The sequence below is a fragment of the Myotis myotis genome, unplaced genomic scaffold, assembly GCF_014108235.1.
Source record: "Myotis myotis isolate mMyoMyo1 unplaced genomic scaffold, mMyoMyo1.p scaffold_m19_p_2, whole genome shotgun sequence".
Taxonomy (NCBI): Eukaryota; Metazoa; Chordata; class Mammalia; order Chiroptera; family Vespertilionidae; genus Myotis; species Myotis myotis.
In genome coordinates, this window is record NW_023416324.1 from 121,088,725 (window position 1) to 121,112,410 (window position 23,686).

The window sequence follows — 23,686 nt, forward strand, 5'->3', positions numbered from 1 at the left end:
GGGCTGGCATTGCCTCCACTGCTGCCTGCTGCCAGCACCATGTCGCCGATGCCCACCATGTTCTGTGCTGTCCCCTGGTGGTCAGCACACGTCATAGCAAGCAGCTGAACTCCCAGGCAAACTCCCAGACAAACTCCCAGTGGAATGACTGCCTGAGGGGACAATTTGCATTTTAAGCTTTTATTATACTGGATTTCTTAAACACACATTTATATATATTTTAAATATATATCAAACATATGTATAATATGTGCATATATATGTGTGTGTGTGTGTGTGTGTGTGTGTGTGTGTATAATGTTTATATATGAAATGTATATATTAGGCATCTAGGCATCTATGCACTAGCAGCAGCAGAAAGCCACCCATAGGCCTGAAGGTACTAGGAGAAAAACTATCACCAGAATTAGTTGAGAGCTAGAGCATGGAATTGAAGTAGCTTCACAGGAATTATAGCCCAGTTTACAATCCCTGCTAGAACAAACAGGGAGGAAATGGGAAGGGTTGAAGAAGGAGAGAATGATGATGAAATATCTTAGGCTCTGTCCTCAAACCCCCATATATTTTGTCTGAGTCCCACTTTGGCCCAGTCCAATCAGGAGCCAGAGAATAAGAGAGGCTAAGTGATGCAATTTGTAGGAGACAGTCTCTTAGAAGCAAAGACAGGGCAGAGGTGTTGATAATCAGAGTTGGGAAGACTGGGAGCGTGCAGGAGCGGGGGATGAATGGATGGGGTTAGAGGTGGGGGATGAAGGTATTCAGTCCAACTAGAATAATCTTTTGGAATCCATTAGGTTGTTGAGTCACTAAACTTCTTGATTAATATATAAGAGAGTGAGCTTTATACTGGCCTCCACTCTATTAATTTAGTAAGATTTCTAAAAGAATGAAATTAACCATATACTTTGCCCTAGGTATCCTATATAATAAAAGGGTAATATGAAAATTGACCCTAACAGCACAGCGACTGGGAATGACTGGTCACTATGACACACACTGACCACCAGAGGGCAGACACTCAATGCAGAAGCTGCCCTCTGGTGGTCAGGGCGCTCTCACATGGGAGGAGCTCTGCTCAGCTACAAGCCAAGCTGATGGCTGCCAGCACAGCGTTGGTGGCGGGAGCCTCTCCCGCCTCCTCAGCAGTGATAAGGATGTTCGGCTGCAGCTTAGGCCTGCTCCCCGCTGGCAAGTGGATATCCCCCAAGGGCTCCTGGGCTGCCAGAGGGATGTCTGACTGCCAGCTTAGGCCTGTTCCCCCAGGGAGCGGGCCTAAGCCAGCAGGTAGACATCCCCCCGAGGCATCTCAGACTGCGAGAGGGCACAGGTCGGGCTGAGGGACCTCTCCTGAGTGCACAAATTTTTGTGCACCAGGCCTCTAGTAAAATATAAAATGTAATTTAAAAAATTAATATATCAAGAATTAAATATATATGTAATATCACAATTCAATTCTTAGACAAAATATATACATGCATATACTTATACATATACATATATACATACATATGTACATACACGATATAATATTCCAGTAATGAAATTTCATTATACAAGGGGCTTGGCCCTCACAGCCATGGGCTTTGTCCAGAAGGTCGTCCAGATGGTTCTTCTGCTGTTCGGTCTAATTAGCATATTAGCTCTTTATTATATAAGATTTGTTTATATGTATTGTATTTACATATGTATATGTACATGTATATTGAGTTTTTAAATATGTTTTTATTGATTTTAGAGAGAGAGGAAGGGAGACGGAGAGAGAGAAATATCATGTGAGAGAGAAACGTTGATGGGCTTCCTCCTGCACTCACCCAGATTGGGCTCAAACACACAACTTGGGTATTTTCCCTGACTGAGAATCAAGTATGCAACTTTTTTGGTTCATGGGGTAAGGCTCAATCAACTAAGTCACACTGGCCAGGGTTATATTGAGTTTTTAAAAACTACTTTCTTTGACAAATTATATTTTTAATGGAAATCTCTTTGAAAAAAGCAGAGTTCATTGAAATTGACTTCTAGGGTCAAATGCCTTTGGATGTTGTAAAAGATCAAGATCCTTATCTAATGTGAGCTTTAATACAGGACCGAAAATGCCTCTAAAGGTAGATGAAATAGTTTCAAAGGTTCTAAAAGATAGGTGCAAGGACTAGTAATTTATTCTGGTAAAGATTGATGATGTTTGTAAAGCAAAAGAGATTTATTGACATATTTATTGATTTAATTTATTGGTTTGAAATTATTTTTTTACCCAAGAAGAATTCATGAACGTGCCACAAATACAATCAGAAAAAAACGCAGCGTCTGCAGCATGGATGGAGAGTGAGGCTCACAGGCAGCTGTGAGTGAAGAGGGTTTAACAAAGAAGAATGATTTCTGTGGTGGAAACATATTACACAGCACAACACTGTTCTCAGCTCTCAGTAAATAATGATGACTAACCCAGATGGGATGAGAGTAGCAAATGATGCCTGTGGAGTGAATGCAGTTAGAAAGAAGGAAAAGATACCATGTAATTATAGCTGTTTTATTTTTCCCCAAACTGAGGAGTGTAACAGAATAAACAGTGGTGAGTGGAGAGGAAGTCACACAAAATAAGCAAAATCAATAATGCATTTCAGTTTCAACAGATATCCAGATAGCACACATTTATGTTATATATGAATAAATCAATTTAATTTAAAAATCATATAAAATATATATATATTACTAATGACTCAAGTAGAGTTGACTGCAAAGAGTTCATAGTAGCAAAAAAGAGGAACTGATTCTGGAAAAGCAATTCAGTAGAAAGATAATGAGTAGCTCTGGAGATCTGAGTACCAGATGTGGAGGCTCCACAACTAAAAATAATTCCCAAATCATTCTGCAGTTCTGGTCAATCAAAGACACAACTTCATTGCCTCGGGAACCAGAGGATGCCTGTTTCCCTCATGGAAACTGTTGAGACAGAGTCAGAGAAACTGCCTCTCAAAGTGCAGCCTCTGCTGAGACTGGCCTCTGGAGTTGGCTGCAGTCACTCCAGCTCCCTGTCACTAGCAAGCATTTTGTAATGTCTTTCCTTTAGGTCACTTTTGTTTAGAGTCAGTGTGTGTGTGGCACAACTTTAGTCACTAGGAAAGTAAGGATACAGTGCATTTGGCTTCCAAAGGAGATGGGGTATGCCCCCTGAGTTGGAAGATTCCTCAAATATAATATGGAGATTCAGATATTGGCTGTACAAAAAGAATAGCAAATGGCCTTTGAAGAAAATAAGCAATAGAACTAAAGTACCCCAGAACATGACCATTCTATATGTGAAAAACCTCATAAATGAAGAAGCCTAACCTACGGAGATCACCATCGTGCTATGGCTCTTACCGTCAAGTGTGTATAACTGAAAAAATTACTATTGCAATGTGGATTTTCTAAGCAGGTGGTTTAGCTAAGTGGCCTAATCAACCACTAACATTTAAAGCATGCATTACTATTAAATAAAATTTAATAACAATGATTGCATTGTTTATCATTATCTGAATGTTATTATTGGGTATTTTGGCTAAATCATATTTCAGCCAATGTATATTTTGGCCAAATCATATTTTACTCAATGTAAATGACATATAAGCTTTTTTTTTTTTTTTTGCCATTTCCTTTTTAATTCTCACTCTCTAGTGTCTACTTCTTTTTTGATAGTAAGCAAACTCAGATCCGTCCTATCCTATATAATAAAGAGGTAATATGCAAATTGACCCTCACACCCTCCTGTCATCACAAGATGGCCATCCTCATGTCTCACAAGATGGCCACCCTATATCATCACAAGATGGCTGCACCCATGTTGTCACAAGATGATTGTCAGGGGAGGGCAGTTGGGGGTGACCAGGCCTGCAGGGGAGGGCAGTGGGGGCAATTGGGCTGGCAGGGGAGGACAGTTGGGGGTGATTGGGATGGCAGGGGAGCAGTTCGCTGTCAATCAGGCCAGCAGGGGAGTGGTTAGGGGGTGATCAGGCTGGCAGGTAGAAGTGGTTAAGGGCAATCAGGCTGGCAGGCAGGCGCGTGGAGCCAGCAGTCCCGGATTGTGAGAGGGATGTACCCTGAGGGGTTCCCAGATTGGAGAGAGTGAAGGCTGGGCACCCTCTCCATGCAAGAATTTTGTGCACTGGGCCTCTAGTAGTACCATAATTCTTGCTGCATCTTTGATCTAGTATTGTACCACTCTAATCAATAACATTTTTAAATTTGTGTAAGATGCCCTGGTCGGTGTGGCTCAGTTGGAGTGTCCTCCCATCCCATACCCTGAGGGTGGTGGGTTTGACTCCCATTCAGGACACATGGCAAGTTGTGGGTCTCTCTCTCTCTCTCTCTCTCTCTCTCTCTCTCTCTCTCTCTCTCTCTTTCTCTTTTCACACACACACACACACACACACATACATACAACACACACACACACACACACACACACACACACACACATCTCTATCTTTCAAAAATCAATAAAGAATAATAAAATAGAATGTGTGTAAGATGTTTGTCCCCACTTCTTGTCCTTCAGTGAGACACTTCTGAACACCTTGGAACTTTACTATTTCTCTTATAATTGCACTGAATATACTTTTAAGGTCATACTGCTGAATCGAGTGTATTTTTCAGTCTTTATCCTTCACAGTCTTCACTATTTTTCTTTATAATCTCTAATTCATCCTACATACATTTATTCCTTTGTTAGCTCATATTTATGTTTGCCTTCCTAATTTTTGACTCATTTCCCTTTGCTCTCCTTTTAAATGCAAATATCTTCCCAAATTTTAATCTTTATCCTCTTCTACATGTTTTAAAACCACCTTAGGTCATTCATTTGTCCCATGGAGGAGTATATAGAATTATTAACAGTCTAATCTAAATGTGAAATTCTCCAATATATATCTTTAGTCTCAAACTCACTTCTGACTTTCTGTTATAATATTTTAAATTAAATATTTATAAGGTCAAATTCATAATATTTTTTCCAGCCTGCTATTCCTGAGGACTTACTATCATATATACTTTAAGGTTTAAGGCTAACTGCACGACATCTGGCCCAAATACCTATTGAAACTTAAATCTCATCCCATCAGTACCATGAATGTGTATTTGTGTGGTTATGTAGGTTAAATTTTCCATAGATACTGAACCTTCAAATGCTTGGAAGAGAACATGGAATGATAACAATTTGAGAAATGTGAAGCAGATTAGGCTTATTATCTATCAGCAAGAACACAGCATTTCATAATTTTTATTAAACATATATTTTACATTTTATAACTATACTTTCCATTGTCCTTTTCTTCATGTTATCCATGACCTAATGATGAAATTGGTACTCTGTATTTAAAGAATTTGCAGTTACAAAGTTGTGAAGTTTCCAAATATGAATGTCACAACTGAGAGTATTTTTGTAGCTGGTCAGCATTTTATGATATTCAATTTATTCTGATTCTAGTAAATCCCTAGTGTTTTCCTAGTGACAATTCTTCTTCATCATTTGTTTATCCCTTCAAAATAACACACACACACACACACACACACACACACACACACACACACACACACCATGCACAAATGCACGGATACCATGGACATTTTTGCTGAGCATCATATTTTTCTTTGCCTTCTGACTGAAGAACTTAACAAACACTCCATATGCATTCAATCTACTCGAATGATTTGTAATCCTAGACATTTGCCATATTTTCAAGATTTTTATGCGTTGGATCAGCCAAAGCATAACATTTGAGCCAGGACATAAATTTTGTAAAGCTAGATCCATCTAAAATAAGTAAAAGATAGGGATCAGGCACAAGTTCAATTAAAATGTTGTTTGCATAAACACATTAAAGAAATTCAAATATTCTATTTCTCAAAGCTTCCAGGATTAGCAACTGAACTTCCCTCTTAAATCCCAGCTACTGAGATGAAACATTAAAAATGGTTACTTGTGAAAATGAATAATGTGCCATTTCATTCCACTTGTATGATAAATTTTAGAGAGGCAAAGATTTTAAGTGTATTTTCTTAATAATGAATATGAGAACAATGTCATTGCCACTAATATTTCAGAGCTGAAATTCTCACTCATTGATTTATAGTCATGTATAACATATCAGATAAAATGTGATGACACATATGCACAGGGAAAGATATTATGAATTTGATCAATTATGTTAGATTTTTGTGTTGAGTAGCTCATACTCCTTTGAGAACTAAAAGCACAGGATTCTCCAGTGGGATTTGAATACTAGTTATAGGTAAAGAAACATGGTGTAGTGAATATGTTTTTCATTTCTCTTTTACTTAGTTTCCCTGGGATAAGAATAAAAAAATAGGGTTCTAAATAATTTTTTACTTCTGCAAGAGAAACATAGTTTTATATATTTAAACTTATGAGCAGAGGCTGATGGCCAACTGAGCAGTGGCACAGGAGAAAAATGTGAAGGAGTTATTTCTGTCTCTCTCCCCTCCCTCTTTGCTATTAAGAATAAAATTCCTTTGAACATTAATGTAAAAGTCAAATTACCCATAAGTATACATTAATATCTCTTTTAGAATGTTGATAATATAAAGAAGAAAAAGTAAAAAATAAATATTCTTGTCCGGTGCAGCCAAATTTCCACTCTACTCCCAGCAATATCCACCAAAGTAACTTTGAACTATTTTTTTATTTTTATACTAGAGGCCTGGTGCATGAATTCATCCATGGGTGGGGACCCTTGGCCTGATCAGTGGGGCCCATTGGGGCCATCTTGCCCAGTCCCGATCAGGGCCCATCGGGGCCAGCTAGCCAGGGGAAGGGACTGCAGGAGGTTGGCCAGCCACCAGAGGTTGGCTGTGGGAGCACACTGACCACCAGTGGGCAGCTCCTGCATTGTATGTCTGCCCCCTGGTAGTCAGTGCATGTCATAGCAACTGGTCATTTGGTCAACCAGCCGTAACGGTCACTTAGGTTTATATATATATATATATATATATATATATATTAGAAGCCTGGTGCACGAAATTCGTGCACTGGGGGTGTGGGGGTCCCTCAGCCCAGTCTGCTCCCTCTCACAGTCTGGGAGCCCTCAGGGGATGTCCTACTGACAGCTTAGGCCCATTCTCCTTGGGGAGTGGGCCTAAGCTGCAGTCTGGCAGCAGAGGCTTGGAGCAGGTGCCGTGTGTGTGTGTGTGTGTGTGTGTGTGTGTGTGTGTGTGTGTCTGCTGCGGGGTTGGGGGGGGTCGCGGAGTGGCCAGGCTGGGCCCTGAGTAGTACCACCACTGCTGTCACTGTCCTTAGCATCTGGGATGCAGGCATGGGTTGAAAAGACTGAACCACACCCCAGGCCTCTCTGACCCTGAGTTTGTTTATCTGGGAGTTGAAGCAGGAGGGGCCAGGCCCTGCACTCTAGGCCCTTCATGGAGACATCTTTTTTGCCCTCAGTCATTTTCCCCTTTCCAGGCCTGAGGACAGCAGCGTTCTTGTTGTTTTTGTTTGTTTGTTTTTTTGTTTTTTACCTTTTTCTTTTTTTTTAAGATGGTGGAGATTTCTAGAAAAGACAAAATTACAGAGACAGAAAACAGACCTGTGGTTGCCTGAGGCTAGGGTGGGGTTGACTGCAGAGGCAAACAGCATGATGGAAGCTTGAAAATGGTTTGTGTCGGTGGTTGAGCTGCTGTGGAAATTCACGCATCAAACAGTATGCCTGCTGTGGGTGAGTTGTATGGCATTTAACTTCTTTCTATCATTACAATTCTTACCTTTCAATTTAGCATGGACCATCACTTTTCCAGGGTTCTAGGAAACATCCTAGAAGCCAGCTAACATCATCTCCTGGGGTATTGACACAAATGTCTTTGATCCATGCCAATGTCACTTTTTTTTTTTCCAACCAGGGTCCAGAAAACCTGTGTTAGCTGAGAGTTTTATCTCATTTGGAGCTTGGCTATACTGATCAGCCTAGTCTTCCCTTTCACAGAAGGATGTGTGACTACAGAGTCCATCCTGCTTTCACCCTCTCTTTCAATCAGTGATCAATTTTTCTTGACATTTTGTTATTTTTTTCAGAGTTCCAAGTGAATTCAATAACATTAATAAAGCTACCTAATTCCTTTGTACTTATAATGTCTACTAGAGGCCCAGTGCACAAAATTTGTGCATGGGAGAGTGTCCCTTAACCCAGCCTGCACCCTCTTCAATCTGGGACCCCTCGGGGGATGTCCGACTGCCAACAGGTGGACATCCCTCTCGCAATCTGGGACCGCTGGCTCCTAACTTCTCGCTTGTCTGCCGGTTGGCCTGATCACCCTAACTGCTCTACCCTCCTGGCCTAATTGCCCCTAACTGCCTCTGCCTTGGCCCCACCATCATGGCTTTGCTGGAAGGTCGTCCAGAAGATGTCCAGTCTAATTAGCATATTATCCTTTTATTAGTATAGCTTAACCCTATATTTTTCAATTACCTCCTACATTGTGCCAGATATTCATTCTTTCTTCCCAATTTACCACAGGTAAAATTTAACAGTTTAACTATTGGTCTATCATTTATGTCAGGAACTGACATATTGCTGGCCAGACTACAAGAGAATCCATGAGTTCCTGGTTTCCCAGATCACTCCTTGTACAAACTGCCTCAGGTTACATTCCCTAGGAAGCTGATTTGGAGGTGGAGTTTAGGATGCAAGATGTTTATTGGAGTTTCCCTAGGATTAACACCTGTAAAAGAGAGGAAGCTAACAAAATTGGGCAAAAGTAGAAATTAAATTGCACTGAAGGCCCAATGACAAACTCATATAATCACTGGAACTCTGAAGCAAGAATGACCTTTCACGGTTGTTTCCCTTTGGGATCAGATGACCAGGTTTTAAAAATATATTTAAATAAATAAAACCTGCATTAATCAGGCTTTGGTTGTGACTGCCCTTGGAAGGGGCATGGTCTTGGACAAAGTAGCTCTTGTCTCTGAGGCAGTCTCTGGGGAGGCTAACAGCACTTCCAACAGCTGAGACAGCAAATCCATGCATGAAGGGTGACCTGCACAACATATCACAGTGTCTCCCACTATCTACTGAATATGCCTCACTCATATCTACCCAACCCTAATTTAAAACCCTAGCCCATTTAAATATTCCTGGGCATACAGTAGGAATTCTGACGTTTATCTGAGTCAGTTCAGAAAGTTCAGATGTTGAGCTTCTGGTAAAGATGGTGGGGAGGTATATGTGGTATTTTCCTCCTCCCACAGCCACAATAAAATTATAACTAAACTAAAGAACAACTATCATTAATAACTGTCTGAAATCTAACTAAACAGCAGTCCTACAACTGAGGATATGAAGAAGCCACAATAAGACTAACAGGAGGGGTGGAGATGCAGAACAGCAGGTCCTAGACCCACATGCAGCAAATAAGAATTAGAAGGGATATCTCAGCTGCAGAGATTTTCCTGAAAAACAAGATGTCCTAACCATACACTAGGCACCTAGCCCAGGGGTCTGGCTGAAAAAACCAACAGGGATTGTGGCTCAGTGAGATGGAGGGCTTCTTGAGTCCCAGGCAGTTCCTCTTAAAGGTAGTGCACACAGGCTTACTCTGATTCACTCATTCTGAGCTCCTGTGCTTGGAGTAGCAGCCTGAAAGATACTAGGGACATATAAGGAGGAAATTACTTGTCTGGCATCAGGGTGACAGCTGGAGGGGCAGCTTTCTCCCAGACAGAAGTGCTAGCAGAGCCCATTGTTCCCTTATGGGCCCTCCCATCAGAGCTGGAAGGGGGTGCTATATTATGAGTCTCCATTACACTGGTTATTACAGTTCACCCGCTCTTGTGATCCCCTGAGACCTTGATCCACCTAACTGGAAGGCCCACCCAAGCTGTTTCCAATGGCTTTTCCATAAGAATGGCCTGTCTTGGCTCATGCTGCAGACTTTCCTAAAATCTCTCAAACAAGCAGAAACTGGCCTCTATAGACCTCATTCCTTTTCCTAAGTGGCCCCAGTGTTGGCATTAGTGGCAGCCAGCCTCAGTTTGTAGCCCGACCTCTCTTGGCCCCTCTAAATCCAGCAAAGTAACAGCCATCTGCAGATCACTTTGTAGCTCATGCCAGGTGGCCTGGGACAGGACATAAGTGGCAGTTGACCTTGGCCTACACCACCTTGGAGGTGTACCTGGTGTATGTCTTCAGACCACCTGGAAGCACCACCCGACCACTTTCAAAAGCAATGCACTGGCTGAAACCGGTTTGGCTCAGTGGATAGAGCGTCGGCCTGCGTACTGAAAGGTCCCAGGTTCGATTCCGGTCAAGGGCATGTACCTGGGTTGCGGGCATATCCCCGGTGGGAGATGTGCAGGAGGCAGCTGATCGATGTTTCTCTCTCATGGATGTTTCTGGCTCTCTATCTCTCTCCCTTCCTCTCTTTGAAAAATCAATAAAATATATTAAAAAAAAAAAAAAAGCAATGCACTGAAGGAGCACTCAAGACCCACTGAAGTAAGTCCTTTTCCATGGGGTTATCACCTATATAGCTTATCATCCACAATGGTTATAGCCAATCCTCATAGCTGATTGAACTATGGATAAATCTTTTCCATTAAGGTGGCAACAGCAATAAAGTCTCAACTACAACAGGAGGGTATACACAGCCCACAGGAGGGAGACATCTGGAGTGCTCACCTCTGGGGAATGGGGAGGCTGTGCCACTGGACCCTACAAGACACCTAGTATATAATAAGGCCACTACACCAAACACAGCAGCCACGGAGCTGGAGCAAGCAGGAGGCTTGGTTGCTGCGGTGATGGAGGAAGTCAAGCTTCCCGCCTGTGGCCTCCACAAAAGGCAACAAAGTTTCAATTATAGAACTAAATAAATCCCAGATACCTGTTTCTAGCCAGCCTCCACTGGGAGCTTGGGTGGCTGGGGGCTGTGGCCAGCCTGCAAACAGCCATCAGCCCCTCACCCAAGATGGCCACATCCTCATGGGATGAGGGTCCCTGCTGGGGGGCTGGGCCAACCTGAAAACAGCCATCAGCCCCTCACCCAGGCTGGCCAGGCACCCCAGTGAGGACTCCCACCCTGAAGGGGCTGTGGCCAGCCTGCAAACAGCCATCAGCCCCTCACCTAGGCTGGCCAGGCACCCCAGTGAGGACTCCCACCCTGAAGGGGCTGTAGCTAGCTTGCAAACAGCCAGCAGCCCCTCACCCAGGCTGGCCACACCCTCATGGGGTAAGGGTCCCTGCTGGGAGGCTTGGCCATCCTGCAAAAAGCCATCGGCCCCTCACCCAGGCTGGCCAGGCACCCCAGTGGGGACCCCCACCTCGAAGGGGGTGTGGCCAGTCTGAAAACGGCCCTCAGCCCCTCACCCAGGCTGGCCAGGCACCCCAGCGGGGACCCCCACTTCAAAGGGGGTGTGGCCAGTCTGAAAACGGCCCTCAACCCCTCACCCAGGCTGGCCAGGCACCCCAGAGGGACCCCCACCCTGATCCGGGACACCCTCCAGGGCAAACCAGCTGGCCCCCACCCATGCACAGGCCTCTATCCTATATAATAAAAGGGTAATATGCAAATTAACCCTAGCAGCAGAACAACTGGGAATGACTGGTCACTATGACACACACTGACCACCAGGGGGCAGACGCTTAATGCAGGAGCTGCCCTCTGGTGGTCAGTGTGCTCCCACAGGGGGAGCTCTGCTCAGCCACAAGTCAGGCTGATGGCTGCCAGTACAGTGGTGGTGGTGGGAGCCTCTCTCGCCTCCTCAGCAATGCTAAGGATGTCTGACTGCAGCTAGGCCTGCTCCCTGCTGGCAAATGGACATCCCCCGAGGGCTCCCAGGCTGCCAGAGGGATGTCTGACTGCCAGCTTATGCCCAATCCCCCAGGGAGCAGGCCTAAGCCAGCAGGTGGTCATTCCCCAAGGGGTCCCAGACTGCGAGAGGGCACAGGCCAGGCTGAGGGACCCTCCCAAATGCACAAAGTTTTGTGCACTGGGCCTCTAGTATATCTATATAAGCCTAAGCAACCGAATGACTGAATGACCGAACGACCGAATGACCGGTCACTATGACATGCACTGGCTAACAGGGAGCAGATGCTCAACACAGGAGCTGCCCCCTAGTGGTCAGTGTGCTCCCATAGCCAACCTCCCATGGCCAGCCAACCACCTGCGGCCGGCCAGCCAACCTCCCACAGTGCCTCTCCCCAGCCAGCCAGCCCCCTGTGGTCCCTCTCCCTGGTTGGCTGGCCCCCACAATTGGCCCCAACTATGGCCAAGCTAAGAGATCCCACCCATGCATGAATTCATGCACCTTGCCTCTAGTATATATATAATCTATCAACAATTGAATCTACAAAACCAAATAAACAAACAACCAGAACAGAAAAGGGCTAATAGATTCAGAAAACCTTTTGGCCACTTACATATAGAGCAAGAGTTGGGGGGGATGGGTAAAAAAGGTTAAGGGATTAAGAAGTACAAATTGGTAGTTACAAAATAGTTATTTGGATGTAAAATACAGCATAGGTAATATAGTCAATAATATTCTAATACTATGTAAGGTGTCAGATGGGTACAAGAATTATCAGGTTGATCACGTTTTATGTTATACTAGAGCTCAGTGCACGAATCCGTGCATGGGTGGGGTCTGGCCAGCCCAGCCCCAGTTGGGGCGGATTGGGCTGGTCAGGAGGAGGAGACAGCAGGAGGTTGGCTGACTGGCCTGCCTTGATCAGGGCTCAATCAGGGCCAAGCTGGCTGGGGGCTGAGGGCATTTGGCCACAGGGCCCAGCCCCTGATTGGGGTAGGGGGGCAATTGGGGGTGGGGCTGGCTGTGGGGAGGGGCTGTGGATGGTGGGCCAGCTGTCCCCACCCCAAAATGGGATGGGGGGGCAATTAGGGGTCAGTGGCCGGGGTAGGGACCATGGGTGGTTGGCCAGCTAGCCCTGCCACTGATTGGAGCAGGGCAGCCGATCAGGGATGGAGCTGACTGGGGGAGGGGTTTCAGGAGGTTAACTGGCTGGCCCTGCCCCCTATTGTGGGGGGTGGGGGGGCGGAATCAGAGCTGGGGCTGGCCTGGGGAGGGGCTATAAGCTGGTCAGGGTGGGGCAGGCTGATTGGGGGAGAGCCTGCCGGGGGAAGGGCCATAGGGGGTTGGCAGGCTGCCCCGCTCTCAACTGGGGTGGGAGAGGCCAATCAGGGGTGGGCTAGCTGGGAAGAGGGGTCACAGGGGGTTGGCCAGCTGGCCCCACACCCCAATCAGGCCGGTTCCCTGGCCTCAGTGGGCATCATAGCAACCAGTAGTTCCGGTCATTATGGCATTTCAGTTGCTGGCTTTTTATGTATATAGATAATATCTAATCACTGGGCTGTATAGCTGAAACTAATATAATATTTATTTCAACTGTAATTTTTAAAAAATGTTTTAAAAGAAAAGAAACAAATAAATAAAGTGATACAAGTGTTAGTTTTTCCTTTATTTAGTTTTTGTAATTGTTTCAGTTGGGCAGTCTGATTATTCTCACGGTTCATTGTAATGCACATTTGCTTTGACTGTTTTTTTGTTTTGCCTATAAAGTTGAATGTTTAACAATGTGTGTATAGTTCTACTAACATGTGGATTATTTTTTAATAAATATGGTAAATGTATTTTTTTTCTTCCTTATAATTTTTAAAATAACATTTTCTTTTCTTTAGCTTACTATATTGTAAGAATCCTATCTAATAAAAGAGAAACATGGTAATTAGCATACGACCGCTACCCTATCCATTGGCTAAGCAGGGCAATATGCAAATTAACTGCCAGCCAAGATGGCGGCCGGCAGCCAGGCAGCTGGAAGCGAACATGAGGCTTGTTTGCTTCAGTGACGGAGGACTCCAACGTTCCCCACCTGCCTTGCCGGCCTCTGAGCTTGCAGTTTGAAACATTGTAACAAATATAGAAGCTAAACAAAACCCCAGAAACCTGCTTTCAGCTGGCCAGGATCTCAGAGCTGGAGTTATACATTGTTTCGATTATAGAACCCAAACAAACCAGATACCTGCTTTCAGCAGCAGAGGCTTCAGAGCTGGAGCCAGAGCTAAATCTGGCTCAGAATAAAAAAAAAGAAAGAAAAAAAGGAGCAGTTGGGAGCTTCAGTCACCCCCAGCCTGAAAACAGCCCTCAGCCCCTCACCCAGACTGGCCAGACACCCCAGTGGGGACCCCCACCCTGATCCAGGACACCCTTCAGGGCAAACCAGCCAGCCCCACCCATGCACCAGACCTCTATCATATATAGTAAAAGGGTAATATGCTTCCCGGCACCTGGATCAGCGGAGCCAAGAGGCCTCCCGGCACCAGGATCAGCTTGAGAGGGGGCAGCACCCAAACCCCCTGATTGCCCTATGGCTCTCTTCATGACAGGGGAAGGTGCCCCAACCTCCTGATCAGCCCTGCTCTGTGCCTGATAGGGGCAAGCTCCCCAAACCCCCTAATCGCCCTGCGGGTCTGTGTATGACAGGGTGCGGCACCCCAACCCCCTGATAGGCCCTGCTCTGTCGGTGATAGAGAGCGGTACCCCAACCCCCTGATCTGCCCTGCTCTGTGTGTGACAGGGGGCGGTGCCCCAACTCCCCTATGGGCCCTACTCTGTGAGTGACATGGGATAGCTCCTCAACGCCCTGATGGGCCCTGCTCTGTGCTTGACAGGGTACGGAGCCCCAACCCCCCTGATTGGCCCTGCTCTGTGCATGACAGGGGGTGGCGCCGCAACCTCCCCATGGACCCTGCCTTGAGTGTGACAGGGGGCGGGGCCCCAACCCCCCAATCGGCCCTACCCTGAGCATGACTGAGGGTGGCATCGCAACCTCCGGATCCACCCTGCTCTGTGCATGACAAAGGGTGGCGCCCCAGCTCCCCAATCGGCCCTGCTCTGAGCCCGACCAGGGGCTGGACCTAGGGATTGTGCCTGCCCTCTGCCACCAGGAAGCAGGCCTAAGCCAGCAGGGCGTTATCTCCCAAGGGGTCCCAGACTGCGAGAGGGCACAGGCTAGGCTGAGGTGCCCCCCCTTTCCCCCCGAATGCACAAATTTTTGTGCACCAGGCCTCTAGTACTCTATATAATACTAGAGGCCCAGTGCATGAGATTTGTGCACTCAGGGAGATCCCCCAGCCCAGTTTGCAACCTCTCCCAGTTGCGGAGCCCTCTGGAGATGTCTGAATGATGGCTTAGGCCCGCTTGCTGTTTTTGACAAGTTCTCTAGGTGCTTTCTCATAATAATCACTACTCCAGGCATGAGCAACTAATAGGTGTCTTAAAAATTAGGAATGAACACAGATTAATTTATTTCTATTAAATACTGAGGCAATACTAGTATAAGTAATGTCTTAGCATGTGTATGTGTAAATAATTTATACAAATAAATGATATTCTCTAAATGGTAGATGATATATTAGTGACACTGATTATTATAAACAATCTATGCTATTGATATTGAATGTTAAGGCCTCCTAAAGAAATATGACTTTTTTGATAGGACACCATTTTACATAATACCCTCTTTCTAAAGCATTTACATTTATAATTGGTATATAAATGTTTATGAAAAAGGAAATATTCATGAGACAAGGAAAATGTTTTATGAAGAATAAGAAATTTGATGGATGTTTCTGTAAAAATGAACTGTTGTATTTAAAAGTGACAAGATTACCCTAACTGGTTTGGCTCAGTGGATAGAGCGTCGGTCTCCCAGATTCAATTCTGGTCAAAGGCATGTACCTTGGTTGCAGGCACATCCCCAGTGGGGAGTGTGCAAGAGGCAGCTGATCGATGTTTCTCTCTCATCGATGTTTCTAACTCTCTATCCCTCTTCCTTCCTCTCTGTAAAAAATCAACAAAATATAAAAAAATGAATCAATAAAATAAAATAAATAAAAATTGACAAGATTTATAGCTGTTCATAATAGTGATCTCTTACTTGCTATAATGCAATTAGGAATATATAAAATTTTGATAATAAAAGTATTCATCACATTTTATTGCATTATAGAAAATCATAATGCCCATTATATTTTAGTCTTATATTTCCTTACCTTGTATTTTTATTCTAATATAAAAGTAATTGTATATATTTAAAATTGTATTAATTATTAACCTTAAATTTTTCTTGTAACAGAAAATAAATTTCAAAACATAAATTCCTATTAGTTTCATTGAATGTTTAATATAATTATATTTTCTGAACAAAAATTTCTGAGATTTAACAAATTCTTCCCAAAGTATAAAAAAATGTCTATATTTTATTATTTCATTTAGATGAGAAGTTTCTAATTTGGTAACAATTCACATTCACATTACATTCCCTATTTTTCTTTATTGTATTTCCAAATTATTTTCAAATATTAATAGACTAGAGCAGTGATGGCGAATCTTTTGAGCTTGGTGTGTCAGCATTTTGAAAAACCCTAACTTAACTCTGGTGCCGTGTCACATATAGAAATTTTTTGATATTTGTAACCATAGTAAAACAAAGATGTATATTTTTGATATTTATTTTATATATTTAAATGCTATTTAACAAAGAAAAATCAACCAAAAAAATGAGTTCACCTCTGACATGCGTGTCATAGGTTCGCCATCACTGGACTAGAGGCTTGGTGCATGAATTCATGCACCAGTGGGGTCCCTTGGCCTGGCCTGCAGAATCGGGCTGAAACCAGCTCTCCAACATCCCCCAAGGGGTCCCAGATTGAGAGAGGGCACAGGCCAAGCTGAGGGACCCCACTGGTGCATGATCAGGAGAGACACGGGAGGTTGACCAACCAGGGAGGGACTGAGGAAAGTCTCCAGGGTTTGTCTGGCCCATCTTGCTCAGTCCTGATCAGCCAGACCCCAGCAGCAAGCTAACCTATTGATCATAGTGTCTGCCCCTGGTGGTCAGTGCATGTCATAGGGAGTGGTTGAGCGGCCTTAGCATATCATTCGCATATTACGCTTTGATTGGTTGAACGGATGACCAGACGACTGGACACTTAGCATATTAGGCTTTTATTATATAGGATGTTCTCTGTAATATTAGCATATTTTTAGACATTTTTTCTCTTTTTTTTTTTAAGATTTTTAATTGACTTTTGGAGAGAGAGAAAGAGAGAAAATCTTTGATGTGAGAGGGAGACATCTATCAGCTGCATTAATTGGCTGCCTCCTGCATGCCCAGCACTGGGGATTAAGCCAGCAACTCAAGCATGTACCCAGACTGGGAGTAAAACTGCAACCTTTCAGTGCATGGGAGGATTGCCCAACTAACTGAGTCATACCGGCCAGGGATACACATTTTATTTCAAATTCTAGATTTAAATTTCCCCCTTGTTAATGCATGCTTTGATATTCATACATTGATGAATATATTTTATTGTCAGTAACTCTTGATTATTTCTAGTTGCTTGACACACTCTATCTATTGAAAATCGTTTTTTTTTTCTTTTACCAAGAAAATGGAACAACATAATTTTTAAAATTAAGTTTCACAATTAAAGCTTTTTTATGTGTGTTTTTAAGTTGGTAGGCAAGACACTGTTTTGAAGTAAAAGTGTTAGATCCAGATGGTTGAGAGACAAAGTATTTGAGTTAGAGTCTAAAATTTGGATGTAATACAAAAAAATTTACAGCTTTGCCTAATCAAAGAATATAGAGTTTTTACAATCAATGAACCAAAGAAATGGATATATAGTTTAAGTATTTTCCCTCCTTAAGTACTGTAAAAGACAACACCAAAAGAAACCATGTAGTTTCTAATGAGAACATTTCCATAACCCAAACAAAATAAATATCTAAAACATTCTCCCGAATAAGGTGGGGAATTGAGAGAGTGCTGGAAGCTGATCCACCTTTGCTGCTTGACGCAGTCGCTGCAGGGAAGAAACATCTGCACAGCTTATGTTTCAAGGGACCTGGCATATATGGCATACTGTTCTTAATATGTTTGCTCCCCTTCTTAAGCGCTATGTGTTTTAACCAAGGTCACCTCTCCGAGAAAGGTTGTTTCCCCAGGTGAGGATTTTTATCAGTAAAACCCCTTAACTAAGTGCCAGGTGGGTAGTTAATCACTTTAACTACGAACAATCACGCTTAAACTACATAATCTTTACTTAGAATAATCTCCTTCAGTTAATTCCTTGTAGCTTAATAGAACAATAGAGTAACCTTGGAATGGAGATAAGAAACACCCTAACCTTTGGAATAGAATGGATAGAATTAAGATCAAATAGTATAAATACAGATGTAAGAGGACAATAAAATGAGGAACCTGGCTATGATGATCACCTGAACGCTGCCTCCGTGTCATTCCCTCTTCGCCGACTCCGTCTACACCTTTGGGAACCACTGGACCTGCTGGGGTTGGACCCCAGCAAGAGATAAAGGCCACTAGCAGAGACCCCAGAGCTAATGTGTCTACAGTCTGATGTCACAGGGTAGGGGTAGAATTGCCTGCCTCATGGAAAACCTTCACTTTATGATGGTGCTTGAACAGTGATGATAGCAGCTAAGAGTTCTTGAATGAAGTCCAAAGTGTGTCAGGTTGAAAGTGACAGCAAAGGGGACCTTTGGGCTCGTATGTGGGAGTATGTGCTCCCTTACCACATGTGTTCCTCTTGATAATTGAGAGGGGCTTTGGTCCAAGGATAAAATGCTGAACATTAATTAGAGGTGAGATGAAAAAGTATGCCTCAGTGGAGGCCAGTGGTGTTGTCTCACGTGTGACGGCACACATGACATGTTTCTCATTTAAATCCCTATGACTTGGAAAGGAAATTTTATTAGAGTCCTCAAGTATAACTTTTGTATGTCTGAAACTATAAAAATTATTTTAAAAACTGCCTTTACATGCACCTTAAAAGTATATATGGTGTATATCACAGAAAAGATATATATCACTGAAAACTTACCTAAATTGTTTTCCTGTAAGCAACTTTATTCACACTTTTTCATGTTTTCATATATATAAATATAAAATATTGTCAGACATATAGGATATATGTATATGTATACAAATCATACATATTAGAATTAATAGTGTTTATTTATACTTGGTTGGATATTTTCAGGAGGTTTAGTAAACTTATTTATAAATCTCTGTTCTTGTAAATGAATATTATTTACATCAAACATCTTAAATCTGTAGGTTCAAAATATATACTTTATTACATTTCAACACACAAAAGAAAAATGAACAATTCTGGCCATATCCTCTCTGCCATTATATAGACTAACAGTTAACACATTTTTCTAACCCAAATTCTTCAGCTTTTTAATATGTCAATAATAACATGTCTTTCCCCTGTGTAAACATTGCTGGTGGTTCCCAATTGTTTAGAATTTAAGTAAAGCCTTTTCCTGAGGTCTGCATGCAACTTTACCGCCTTGTCCTGGCCTGGCTTTTGGCAGGAATTCATGCCTTACTCCTCACTGGCTCCAGGCATCTGAACTTATTCAGACTTGAGATGTGCCAAGCCTTTTCCAAAGTCAGTGACTTTGCACTTGCTGTTTATTTCCCCTTAGATCTTCAAGTGTTTGATTCTTTTTTGTAATTCAGGTCTCAACTGATGGGAAAAGGACCTCAGAGAAAAAGAGCTTTCCTGAATAAACTACATGATGTAACCTTCTCCCCCAAGATCACACAAATGTACCTACACCCACAGCACAATGCTTTCTTGTTTTCATAGCACTTTTCACTATCTAATTGAATCTATTATTTGACTGCTTGAGCTGAGATTTAAAATAATAATATTGATAATAATAATGAGTGAAGTGTTCATTTGTGTATCTATTTTATTCATTTTTGATGTGGAGATCATTAAAGGAGCTATATAAACATTAGAAATTGTAACCAGTAATCATATGAGATGATTACTGCACATAGTTCCAAGTTACTAGAACATACATTACAAAGAAATGGGTATAAAAATTGATTTCTTATGGACCATGGAGGACTTTGTCTTATTAAAAAGTTTGACTCACAAGAAAACAATGAAAGTTTTAAGATACAATGTAGATATCTAGTGACGGCAGATACAGTACAGTTAAGATAAACATGTATGAGAGCCTCATATGCTTGCCAATTTATTTTGGGAAAATCCTAAAAAGGTTCTTAATATAATACTAATGCATTTGAGCATGTACCACAAATTGATAATCTACATTGTTTGTATAAATTCTCTATAAAACAATACCTAGAAAATTCCCTATAGCTAAAATGAAATGCCATCTGAAGTTTCTAGCAAATGACTCTCTTGTTATTTCCATTTCAATTCCTAAGCTTCAGACAGAAAACTAAATTGAAAAGTTATGGGTGTATCCACATAACTTCTCTGAATGAATCAACTCTGTTCTTAATGTTGGTCATTTTCTCTTCTCCATAGCTACAAGTTCAGCTGAAAGAAAGCTTGAGACACACTTTGCAGCCACAAAGTCCTGCCATGAGTTTGCTATATCAATTTAACATCCTCTACCATTGTCAACATATATTTTTAGTTAATTATAGTCTGAACATAGTTTACTAGCACTAGGTTCAGTGTGGAAACTTGAAATGTAGTTAAAATAGAAGTTAAATTTCTATGGTCACCCCAATAAATTCAATTTTTTTTAAAAAAAGTTAGATTTAGTCAAACTATGTAGTTCAAATTCATAAAAAGGCCTTAGTAATGTTACTTAAAAATCTCTGTTCTGCCGAAACCGGTTTGGCTCAGTGGATAGAGCATCGGCTTGCGGACTGAAAGGTCCCAGGTTCGATTCCGGTCAAGGGCATGTACATGGGTTGCGGGCACATCCCCCAGTGGGAGATGTGCAGGAGGCAGCTGATCGATGTTCCTCTCTCATCGATGTTTCTAACTCTCTATCTCTCTCCCTTCCTCTCTGTGAAAAATCAATAAAATATATTTAAAAAAAAAAATCTCTGTTCCTGCTTTCTCCATGACGATAATAAATGTATCTACTTCATAAAGTTGTTTTTTAGATTAAGTACCTATATAATGAGAGGAATATGCTAATTATCTGTTGCCATAATATCACGACCAGATCAGCAGGCTGCGTCCCTGCCCTCTGCTCAGGCAGCTGCAAGGCCCAGGGTAGGGTAGGATACCATAGGAGGGGATAAGAAAGGAGAGGGAGAGGAAGGCAGGCATGCATGCAGACAGGCCTAGCGGAGAAACAGAAATATAGAAAGGGAACAAGCCAGGGAGGGGCAGGACACAGGCAGGGCTGAGCGGGGAGCCACTCTCAGATGCCTGGTGGGGGGCATTGGCAGTTCCCCAGATGGAGGGTGGACCGTCCGAGGCCTTCCAGGAGGAGGCTCTCCCGCCCTGGCCTCGGCCACCCTCGCTGGGCTGGCAGGGAATGGGAGCAGGATGCTGGCCGGGAGGCCATGGAAGGGGGACAGTGAACACCTGGCCAGGGCTGAGCCCAGGGTGGGGGTTAATGCCCCCCCACCCCAATGGAAGCTTTAAAGAGGGAAGGAGGGCTCCTCCCTCTCGCTCACCCCCCCCCCCCCCCCGCCTGGGCCTCCTCTCTCTTCGGCTCTATTTTCTCCACCGCTGGGGGCCGGGGTCTCCTGTGGAGGCCCAGCCAGTGCCCCAGGTCTCCCTTTAGAGCCGGGGTGAACCCCCGGGGAAGCCAGGAGGTGGAGAGATGGGCGGGGGTCGTGGTGGAGGGAGCAGCAACCCCTGCGAGTTTTTGGGGAAAGTAACCAGGCAGGGGAGGGGCAGAACGGGAGGGGGCCTCAGGGCCCCCCAATATAGACCAGTGGCTTCTGGGGCTGCCCCTCCAGGCGGGGACCAGGGGGGCCTGGGGCTGGTGGGTGGGGAGCCTGGGGGCCCTGGTGAGCTTCCAGGTGGTGGGCGTGGCGGGGGTGGGGGGAAGGGGGGATCCAGGGAGGTCAAGGGAAGCAAAACATCAGGGACATTCTGCAGCAGATTATGACCATCACGGAGCAGAGCCTGGACAGGCCCAGGCCAAGAAACACGCCCTAAACTGCCACCGAATGAAGCCAGCTCTCTTCAGCTGTGTGAAATCAAGAAGAAGACCGGCCTCAGCATCCGAAGCTCCAGGAGGAGGAGCCGGTGGACCCCCAGCATATGCGCTTGGACAGCATGCTTCTGGCGAAGGTGTGGCTGGGCCTGAGAAAGGGGCGGGGGGGGGGGGGCGGTGCTCAGTAGCAGCAGCTGCAGCCATAGCAGCTTCCGGGCGCGGCGTGTCCCCTGACAACTCCATCAAACTGGACTCTGGCAGCAAACTCGCCCAGATTCGCCATACCTGCCACTGGGAGCTGGAGAAGTATGAGCAGGCATGTAAGGAGTTCACGGCCCACGTCATGAACCTGCTGAGGGGGCAGAGCCGCACAGGCCCGCGGCACCCAAGGAGATGGGGCGGGTGGGAGCATCATACACCGTAAGTTCAGGCCATCCAGATGCAGCTCAGGCAGAGCACCTGCGAGGCCGTCATGACCCTGCGCCCCCGGTTCCTGGGTGCCAGATGGAAATGCCGGAACCTCAGCAAACAGGCCACCGAGGTCCTAAATGAGTATTTCTATTCCCACCTGAGGAACCCGTATCCCAGTGAGGAGGCCTAGGAGGAGCTGGCCAAGAAGCGTGGCATCACCTTCTCAGGTCTCCAACTGGTTTGGCAACAAGCGGATTCGCCATAAGAAAAATATCGGAAAGTTTCAAGAGGAGGCAAACATCAATGCCATCAAGACCACTGTGTCTGTCACCCAGGGGGGCCACAGCCGCACCAGCTCCCCGGCACCCCCTTCCTCCGCAGGCTGTGGCGGCTCTTTCAATCTTTCAGGATCCGCAGACATGTTTATGGGGATGCCCGGGCTCAACGGAGATTCCTGCCCTGCCTCCCAGGTGGAATCACTCTGACACTAAATGGGCCCAGCGGCTACGGAGATAACCTCGGGGAGGCCAGGTGGACAGCCCTCGGGAGATGAGGGCAAACGGCGCTGGCAGGAGGCTGTGACCCCGTCCTCAGTGATGTCCCCAACAGAAGGACCAGGGAGCGTTCATTCTGACACTTCCCACTGCTCTCACCCCTCAGGCCACAGGGTGGGGGCTCAGAGGTGACTCTTGATGAGAGGACAAAGGCATCCAGAGGACAAGCCCCAGACACAGGAGAAGCACAAGATGGAGAAGGGCAAATGGGGTCACCCTACCCCAGCTGACTCAGTGCTGGGGTTGCTGACTACATGGCAAGGAGAAGGGGGCCCCCTAAGGGAAGGTGGGGTCTGTCTCCCCTTTTTTCTCCCTTCTTTTCAATCTTTTTCTCTTTCTATTTATTACACAGAAACATACCCAGAACCCTATCTTTCAGATCCTCTCTCTCTTACACACATACACAACTATTCTGTTTCTCTCTCTCATAGATACATACACATCTATTGTTTCTCTATAGACACATATACATTCTCTCTCTCTCAGACACATGGATGACTATTATGTTTCTCTCTCTCTCTCTGGTTTCACCCATTCTCTCTCCCCCACCCCTTATCTGCTCTGGGATCTGTGGAGACTCCAGCCTTGCCCTACTTACCAGGGGTGCCAAACATGGGGACACAACTTCTGGACAGATGATCTGGCCATGCCCCTGGGCCTCCCACCCCTTCCCCTCCAGACGCTTTATTACCTCATATGCAGCTCATCTTAAACCAATAGAATTGCTCAGTGGAAAAAA

General features: G+C 44.5%; 1 pseudogene; it reads left to right on the forward strand.

Moving 5' to 3' along the window:
• The first annotated feature begins 21,781 nt into the window (after positions 1 to 21,781).
• LOC118675661 lies at positions 21,782 to 23,079 on the forward strand (annotated as a pseudogene).
• Positions 23,080 to 23,686: the final 607 nt, after the last annotated feature.